At 41.3% G+C, this 9,524-nt stretch overlaps 2 pseudogenes; both read right to left on the bottom strand.

The window, feature by feature from the left end:
- Window positions 1-866: 866 nt before the first annotated feature.
- Window positions 867-1,557, bottom strand: LOC143657811 (cleavage and polyadenylation specificity factor subunit 5 pseudogene; annotated as a pseudogene).
- A 3,724-nt stretch (window positions 1,558-5,281) lies between these two features.
- Window positions 5,282-9,217, bottom strand: LOC143657810 (dual specificity protein phosphatase 13B pseudogene; annotated as a pseudogene).
- Between the last annotated feature and the right edge of the window lie 307 nt (window positions 9,218-9,524).

Raw genomic sequence — 9,524 nt, 5'->3', positions numbered from 1 at the left:
GTAGGGGGATGGGAACAGTTGATGTTCTGGAGAGGCTGCTCATCTGGGTTTCAGGACTTATCTGGCCTGGGAACCCATTTGGAGGTTGTAGGTTTCTGGAAAGTAATCATAGTACATGGAACCTTTGTAGAAACTAGATATAGAGCCCTAGGTGTTCTTTAGGGTTGGCAGGAATAGTTTTGCTTGGGGGTTGGTAAACCATGGCAAATTACAATATCTAGCTGAAGCTTGTGTAAGAGTAGCCTCCAGAATAGCCTCTCGACTTTATTTGAACTCTCTCAGCCACTGAGATCTTATTTTGTTACAATTCTTTTCCCCATTTTGGTCAGGAAGGCATTGACAATCCCACAGTGCCAGGGCCAGACTCAGCCCTGGGTGTCATGTCCCACATTGCCAGGATTTTCTCCCCTGGATGTCATGCCCCATGATGGGGAAGGGTAGTGATTTTATTTGCGGGGTTGGTTTAGAGAGAGAGGCCATCTGAGCAAGAAAAGAGTCCTCTGGAAGTAATGCTCAGGCATAAGTATAGGCAGGGTTAGCTTCTCTGCTATCCCCTTCTTTTTCTTTTTTTAGTTTTCTGAATTTTAAAAGTTTAATGTGAAGTAAAAAAAAATACAAAAGCAAAGAAGTTCACTCTAATGTTGTACAGAAAAGTATGAGTAGAACCAAAGTGAATTAAACGTTTGTTTACACCACTATCTAATTCTTCATATTAACTTTATTATGCAAACAATAGAAAGTAGGGGGCAATTTAGGGATTGAGCAAGAGATAAAACCAAAAACACTTTTGTACCATGTTTATTCTTCCACACTGTGTAGCTGTGCTCGCAGAGATGGCTCCTTTCACTTCTCCTCGGTGCAGAAATTTAGTTGTATATAAAATTGAACCTGCTTAAAAGCTGAGGGAGACTAGAAATGATGGGCCCATATCCAGGTGCATCGTCATACAAGTCAAACAATGGTGCAGCTACCAGCTTGTGATTTTTACGGACTACAAATACGGCTTTCTCGTGAAGTTAAACCAGAAACAACTTAGGTTCCTTAGGCTTTGTCATATGTGCAGGAATATATGGAAACTGAGGAGGTTCAAAATGTGGTCCCCACCGGTTACCATGCAGGTATCAGTAACCTGGTCCTGCAGGGCTCCAGCCTGATGACCTCGTATCGTTGTCATTAAACGTTTTAGTCCTTCAACTTCATCTTCCCCTGGATTGAGTTCACCACCAGGTGATTTGAAGGAAGCTGCTCCTGGTTGTAGCTATAGCACATGGGGTAGCTGATGCTCACGCACAATCAGAACTCCTTCTACAGTCCTCCTCGTTCCAATTGTATCAAATTTCTTCCTCATGCACTGAAATCTGACTGCAACAGAGCTGTCTTTCTCAGAGAGGGGCTCTTTTACACCAAAAGTAAAATTGGTAAGAGGGTGGGGTTGATGGTGCCCTCCAGAGTGAGGGGCTTGGTCTTTTGGATGTGCTTGTGGCCAAACTGGTTGACTCCCCGAGGCCAGCTGGTCTGTGAATGATTGGGTGGCACCACTGACCTGCTGGCGGACATGGGCACCGCCTGCAAGTGGAAAGGGAGAGGCAGGGAAGACTACCCGAGCAGATAGTGATCATCTGGGTCCCACTTAGCAGCCGCAGCCCATCATTACCATGAAAGTGCAAGAGGAGGCTTAAGAACACCGTTATCCCTTTTTTTTTTTTTTTTGGACATGGGCAGGCACCGGGAATTGAACCCGGGTCTCCGGCATGACAGGTGAGAACCCTGCCACTGAGCCACCGTGGCCCACCCTATCCTCTCCTTTTTAATGGATAGTTTCACAAGATCCAGAATTCATTTTCTTTCAGCACTTGAAAAATGTGCCACATCCTGCCCTTTATGGTTTTTGATGAGAAATCTGTCATTTCAATTGGTATTCCCTTTTAAGTAATGCATTGTTTATCTCTGGCTGCTTTTTAACTTTTCTCTTAGTCTTCATTTCCAGAAGTTGAATTATGATGTGTTTTTTCAGGAATCTCCTTGGGTTTATCCTATTTGGGGTGCACTCATCTTTTTGAATGCCTAGGTTTATGTATGTGGTGGTTGGGTTCTGATGTCAACTTGGCCAGGTGATGAGGCCTAGTTGTCTGGTCAGGCAATTACTGGCCTAACCATTGGCTGCAAGGATATTTCATGGCTGGTTGATAAGCCAGAAGGCTGGTGCATTATTAGTCGTTGACTGCAGCTATGGCTGATGACATTATGATCAACTGAGGGTCCCTCTCCCACAAACGAGGTAATCCAATCAACTGGATTTGATCCAATCAGTTGACAACTTTTAAGGGGGAAGAGAGACCCTTTCACTGCTGCTTCAGCCAGCAGCCTCTCCCATGGGGTTTGAGACCCCATGTTGGATTTGCCAGTTTCACAACCTGCCCTACAGATTTTGGATTCTAGCATCCCCACTGTTCCTTGAGATACCTTTATAAATTTCATTTACAGATATCTACTGTTGGTTCCATTTCTCTAGAGAACTCTGATTTATTCAATGTCTTTTGCCAAATTTGGGGAGTTTTCAACTGTTTCTTTCTTCAATTAATATTTTTTCTTTGTTAGGAAAGTTGTGGGTTTACAGAATAGTCATGCATGAAATACAAGATTCCCATATACTACTCTACCACGAACACCTCGCATTGATGTAGAACTTTTATTAAAATTAATTAAAACATTTTTATAATTGTACTATAAACGAAAGTCCATGGTTTTACTTATGGTTCACTATTTGTGTAGTGTAGTTCCATGTTTTAAAAAAAAATTCTGTTACCATATATCTAACTTAAAATTTCTCCTTTTTATCATATTCAGATATAGATTTCAGTGTTGTTAATTTCATTCATAATGTTATCATCATCATCATCCATTACCACAATATTTCCATCATTCCAAATAAGAATGTCTTAAATTTTAAGCCTTAACTTGCCATTCCCTATCCCACCCCCTGTTCCCTGATAACTTATATTCTGACTCTGTGAATTTGCTTATTGTTTCAAATCAGTGAGATCATACGCTATTTGTGCCTTTTTACCTGGCTTATTTCATTCAACATGATGTCTTCTAGGCTCATCCATGTTGTCACGTGTATCCAGACTTCATTCCTTTTATGGCTAAACAACATTTCATTGTATGCACATACCACATTTTATTTATCTATTTATGGGTTAATGGACACTTGGGTTGCTTTCATCTTTTGGCAATTGGGAATAATGTAGCTATGAACATTGCTGTGCAAATGTCTGTTTGAGTCCTTTCTTCAGTGCTTTTGAGTATAACTAGTAGTGGGATTGCTGAGTCATACGGTAGTTCTATACTTAGCTTTCTGCCATACTGTCTTTCAAGTGGCTGCACCATTTTACATTGCCACCAGTAATGAGTGAATGTTTCTATTTCTTCACATCCTCTGATGGATATGAAATGTAACTCACTGTAGTTTTGATTTGCATTTCCCAGGTGGCTAATGATGTTGAGCATCTTTTCATGTGCTTCCTGGTTATTTGTATTGTTCACTGGAGAGATGTCTGTTCACATATTTTGTCCCCTTTTTAATCAGATTATTTATCTTTTTGTTGTTAAGGGAAGGATTTATTTATATATTCTGGAAATAAATAGATCCTTTATCAGGTATGTGGTTTCCAAATATATTCTCCCCTTGTATAGGTTGTCATTTTACTTTCATGATAAAGTCCTTTAAGGCACAAAAGTTTTTAATTTGGATGAGGTCCCATTTATCTATTTTGCTTTTGTTGCTTGTGCTTTAGGTATACAGTCTAAGAAACCATTGCCTGACAAAATGTCCTAAACGTGCTTTCCTACATTTTCTCCTAAAGGTTTGACAGTTCTAACTCTTATATTTATGTCTTTCATCCACTTTGAGTCTATTTTGTCCCTCCATTTTTTTTTCAAATGGACATCTAGTTTTCCCAGCACCATTAGTTGAAGAGATTATTCTTTTCCAGTTGAATGGTCTTTGCCCCCTTCCCAAAAACCAGTTGGCCATAACTTTAAAAATTGATTTCTGAGTTCTCAATTAGATTCCATTGGTCCACATATCTGTTCTTGTGCCAGTACCATGCTGTGGCTTTGTAATAAGTTTAAGATTAGGAAGTATGTCCTCCAACTTCATTCTTCTTTTTGAATATTGCTTTAACTATTTGGTGTCCCGTTCAGTCGGGTAAAGCTGCTGAAATGTAGATACCATGAAATGGGTTGACTTTTACAAAGGGAATTTATTATCTTCCAAGGTTACATTTTTGAGGATGAGAAAAGTGTCCAAATCAAGGCACCATCAGGAAATGCTTTCTCCCCTCCTCTGTCATATAGCAAGACCCATGGCAGCATCTGCTGGTCTCTCCCTTCTCGTCTGGCTTTCATTGCTTTCAGCTTCTGGCTTGTGTGTCTTTTTCTGTGTCTAAATTTCACTCTCTTATGAAAGTCTCCAGCAAGAGGATTAAGAACACCCTGGATGAGTTTGTGTCACATTAACTTGGTTAAGATACTCCTCACCAAAAGGTCCTACCTACAATAGGTCCACACCCACAGGAATGGGTTAACTTTAAGAACATGCCTTTCTGGGGTCCATAAAGTCTCCAAACTATCATACATGCACATGTATTTTTCCTCTACTGCTATGTCCCTGCCTCCCCCCCTTTTTTATACTTGTTACCATTTACATCTTTGTACATCGTATGTGTTTAAAAATACAGATTTGTCATTATTTTTTATACATTTGCATGTTAGCACGTGTAGGAAGGAAGTGGTAGAGTTACATACCAAACAATATACTACTACAATATTGGAATTTATAATTACTCAAAAGGCTACTTTTGCTGCAGGTTTATATTTCTTTATGCTGCTTTGAATCAGTGTCTAATGTCTTTTCCTTTCAGACTGCAGTACTCTCTTTAGTATTGCTTATAGTATTGGTCTGGTCGTGATGAACTCCCTCAGCTTTTATTTATCTGAGAATGTTTTAGTCTGTTTCTCTGTCTTTCTTTTTTTATTATGATGAACTCTTTATTATAGAGACAGACTGAACTCTCCTTCACATAAAGAATCTCTGGATTGGGTCAGGAAAATCCATGTGCTCAGCCATTCCTGTCTCTGTCTCAGTTAAGCCCCCACTTGGAATTTACATCTCAGGTTCACCAGAAACAGTGGAGGCTACTATTCCCAGGACCAGGCTGGTGTGGTCAGGCCATGCTGGCTGGAGGGTTGGGGTCCCTGGCTGCCTACCAGGCCAGAGCTAGGCCATCTCCTGCCTCAGTTGGTTGTCCAGAACCTGGAGCAGCCAGAGGAAGGCTGAGTTGGGCAGATGTTGTGATGGGCCTGCACCTCCTAGATGGCTTCCACCAGCGTCTTGTCCTCATGGATCATGAGGAAGGCCAGGACGAGTGTGGCAGAGCAGCTCAGCCCCATGGTGCAGTGGACCAGCACCCGGCCTTGGGGAATGCTGAGGGCATCTCAGATGTACTGAGCAACAGGCAAAAAATAGACGCTGAAGTCAAAGAAGGGGTTGTCACCAGCTCAATGCCATAGTACTTCAAGGGCATTCCGCAGTAGAACTTGGCACCTGTGTCCACCTGAAACTTGCCTGCAGCAATGTCCACAATGTGGGCGATGCCCAGCTGGCTGGGCTTGCTCTTGTCCCAGGCTGCATACGCATCTCCCAGGAAGAGGTTGGGCCAGATGTTGTTGATGTTGGTCAGCAGTGGTGGCGTTGCGGGACCACAGCAGCTGCTGCAGCAAGTAAAGTGTGGGTGGCTGGTAGGGGCTCAACCAAAATGTCTTGTGGATCGTGGGCCTCAGGAGTCCTGTTTCTGCAATGAGTCTGTCTTGGCTCAAGAAGGTTGATGGTGTTCGGTATTTCTCTCTCAGGTGGAAAGGCACGCGGTGCCATCTGCTAGCTTTGCCTCCAGGCTTCTGCAATGGCTTCCCCGGGGCTCTACCTGTTGTGTTGGTGCTGTCGGTTCTGGTGGCTCCCTGTTCCTCCTTTTTGAATCATTGTCTCTCTGTATATAAAATTCTTTGCTGGTAGTTGTTTTCTTTCAGTACTTTAAGTATTTCAACAACCTACCTTATTGCCTCCTAGGTTTCTGATAAGAAATTGGTGCTCAATTTAACTGGTCCTGTCTTGTATAGAACAGGTTGCTTATCTCATATGGTTTTCAGAATGCTTTCTTTGTCCTTTTCATTTGATAGTGTGATCAGTATATGATAGAGTGTATTTTTTTTTCATGTTTATCCTGTTTTGTTTTTTTCTGGGGTGCTTGGATGCATATACTCACATCTTTTGCTAAGTTTGGGAAATTCTCTGTCATTATTTCTTTGAATATTCTTTCTGACCCTTCTTCTCCTTCTCCTTCCTTGGCTCCCATAATGCACAAGTTGGTAAGCTTCACGGTGTCCAAGCGGTGCTAGGCTATTTTTGTTTTTAGTAATTCTTTTTTCTTTCTGCTCCTCAGCCTGACTTATTTCAAATGTCTTGTCTTCAAGTCACTGGTTCTTTCTTCTGCCCGTACAATCAGCTCTGGAAACCCCCTGCGCAATTTTTTTTTTCTTCCTGGGCATTTTTCATTTCAGTTACTGTGGTCTTCAATTCCAGTAGTTGTGTTTGGTTCCTTTTGAAAATGTCTGTCTCTTTACTAAGTCTCTCTTACTGTTCATTCATTGTTTCTTGATATCCTTGGTTCTTTCTCTGTACTTCATCTCCTTGAGCATTTTTTAAATCTTTTTTTTTTTTTGGCATGAACAGGCTCTGGGAATCGAACCTGGGTCTCTGGCATGGCAGGCAAGAATTCTGTCACTGAGCCACTGTTGCATTGCCCTAAGATCATGTTTTAAAAGACTGTTTGGTATATCCACATTCTCCTCTTATTCATTTGTGTTTTCTAGATTTTTATCCTCTTCCTTTGGAAGGGCGGCAATTACTGTTTCTTTTTGTTTATTTGTCTTATATTCTTTTGTTGCAAACTGTATCTTTTAATATTTTAAAATCTTAACTCTGGGGTTTATTCCCTGAGATATCTGTTTCTTGGTTTTGTAATCAGGTGGTGAAAAGAGAGAGATTTTCCAGAGCTTCAGGCTTCCCCTCAGGAAGGTTTGCCTAAGGCGAATGCAGTGTGTGGGGTTTTCCCTGTCTTTCTGTGCCTCTGTCTTGTCCTGGTCTTTTGTTGTTTTGGAGTTCCCCTACGTACAGGAGTTTGCTTGTCCTCTCTGTTTCCTGGGAGACAGACCTCCCTCTACTGGGTGTTTGAAGCCAGCAGGCCTTTGTCCAAGACTCTCTCCCTCTATAGTTTTTTGCATTTTTCTATTCATTGTCTCAAGCTGTTTTTGCCTGGAGGGCAAATTCTGGGAGAAGGGCACATGAAGAGGGCTCTCCCAATCCACTCTTTCCCAGACAGAACAGACCTAGGGAGCTACAAAGAGGGCAGAGACCAGCAACAAGGTACCCCGAGGAGGGGATCAGGAAAGGCACCAAAAGCTTCTCTGATGGCTCCCCAAAGCTGACCTTTCTAGCTTTCCCTGCAAATGCAGCCCTTCAACTAAGTGTCCTCCTCTCCCTGAGGAAGCTCAGTATCCACCTCTGCTGCCCCTCTCTGGTGTGGTTTGAAACAATGGACGCTACTGCCTTTGTTTGGGGCAGGCTGAAAGAGCAGCCACCCTCAGGGCTGGGTCCCCAGTGACCCAGAGTTGCTAATCAAAGGCCGTGATCAATGACTGGCTGTGTCCACCTCTGTTCTTGGAGAAGAGAATTTTTTTTTGTCCCTTTCTTTCACCATTAAGCTAGCTAGGGGCTGGATGCCATGGTGGGGTCCTGTGAGAGTAGGCCATGGGTGCAAGCAGCCGCCATAAGGAGGGAGCAATTTACTGTTTTTACCTTGATTTATCAATCTTTTGCTTCCACTCGTCCCTGGATGTTGTACCAGGTTCTATTGGCCTCTGGACTTTCAAAATAGTTGTTTCAGACAGTGCTGTCTGTTTAATCATTGTTTTGGTGAAAGGAATGCATCCTGGATCTCTGTCTTCTGCCATTTTCCCAGAAATCAGCTAGTTATTACTTCTTTGAATATTTTTTAAGCCCCATATTTTTTCCTTCTCTCCTTCAGGGATTTCAATGAATATGAATATTTGTATTTTCCTACTGGTCCCTGAAGCTCTATTCATTTTTTATTTCATAAATTGAGTCAATTCTACTGGTCTGTCCTCAGGCTCACTAACTCTGTCCTTCTTCTGTCACCTCTACTCTACTCTTGAGCCCAACCACTGAATTTTTATTTCAGTTATTATAGTTTTGGTTCCATGATTTTGATAACTGCTTTTGATAAACTGAAGTTTTCTAGGTTTTAATTTGTTTAAGGGGATTTGTAATTTCTTGTCAAAGCAATTGTATGGTAGTTGCTTTAAACTCTTTGTCAGATAGTTCTAATATGTGATTCATCTCAGTATCAACACCCCTTGATTATCTTTTCTTATTCAAGATGTGATTTTCCTGCTACTTGGCATGACATGATTTTTAAAATTGTATCATAGATGTTTTAAATATTATGTTAGGAGACTCTTGGTTTTACTTATATCTTATTTTTAGCAATAAGTTTTTCTGCTTAGATTAACTGTAGGTTCCAATGATATTTTAGATTTTTGAGCCCTTGCAATGCTATTTTGCTCTACTTTGTTTTTCTGTCTCTGCTTGAGCTCCTGCTGGATCCCTGCTGATGCTGCACCGGGGAAGAGACAATGAGAGGTAGGAGTAGGCAGCAGATAACTTCCTGGGCCACCCAGTACTGTTAGGTGGGAAAATAGGGGCTTGATAGCTCTAAAGGACAAAGAGTATTCCTACTTCCAACCACTTGGTGCAAGTAGGATTCCCACTTTATCTTTGCTGGGGCAACCGGGGAAGCAAGTGCTGATTTACACCTCTTCTGTAGCTGGGAGGAGAAGGTTTGGTGGTTCTATATTACCAGGTGGAGAATCAGGGAACTGCAGCCTGGTTTACCTTTTACCACTGGATGGAGGGCTGGGAATGCCAGAACTCTGTAGCCTTTTAAAAAAAATTTACTGTGGTAATACATATGCATACATGCAATTTGCTGCTTAAACCATTTTTAAGTCTAAATTTTGGTGACATCATTGTATTTATAAAGTTGTACTGCAATCACCACTTTACCATAATTTTTTTCATGACCCCAAATAGAAGCTCTGTAGCCATTAAACATGAACTCCACATTACCATCTCCCTTCAGCCCTGGTAACTTCTGATCTACTTTCTGTCTCTATGAATTTCCTAATTCTAGATATTTCATTTAAATTGTTGTATGTAAGATCTTTTTGTGTTTCCTTATTTCACTTAGCATAATGTTTTCAAGGTTCATCTATGGTATAACATATATCAGAACTCCATTCCTTTTTATAGCTGAAAATATCCCATTTTATGTATATATTGTAATTTATTTATCCAATCATTTGTCAGTGGATGCTTGGATTGTCTC

Source organism: Tamandua tetradactyla, chromosome 15, assembly GCF_023851605.1.
Source record: "Tamandua tetradactyla isolate mTamTet1 chromosome 15, mTamTet1.pri, whole genome shotgun sequence".
NCBI lineage: Eukaryota > Metazoa > Chordata > Mammalia > Pilosa > Myrmecophagidae > Tamandua > Tamandua tetradactyla.
Note: the sequence above shows the minus strand (reverse complement) of the source record. Positions and strands in the feature narration are given on the sequence as shown.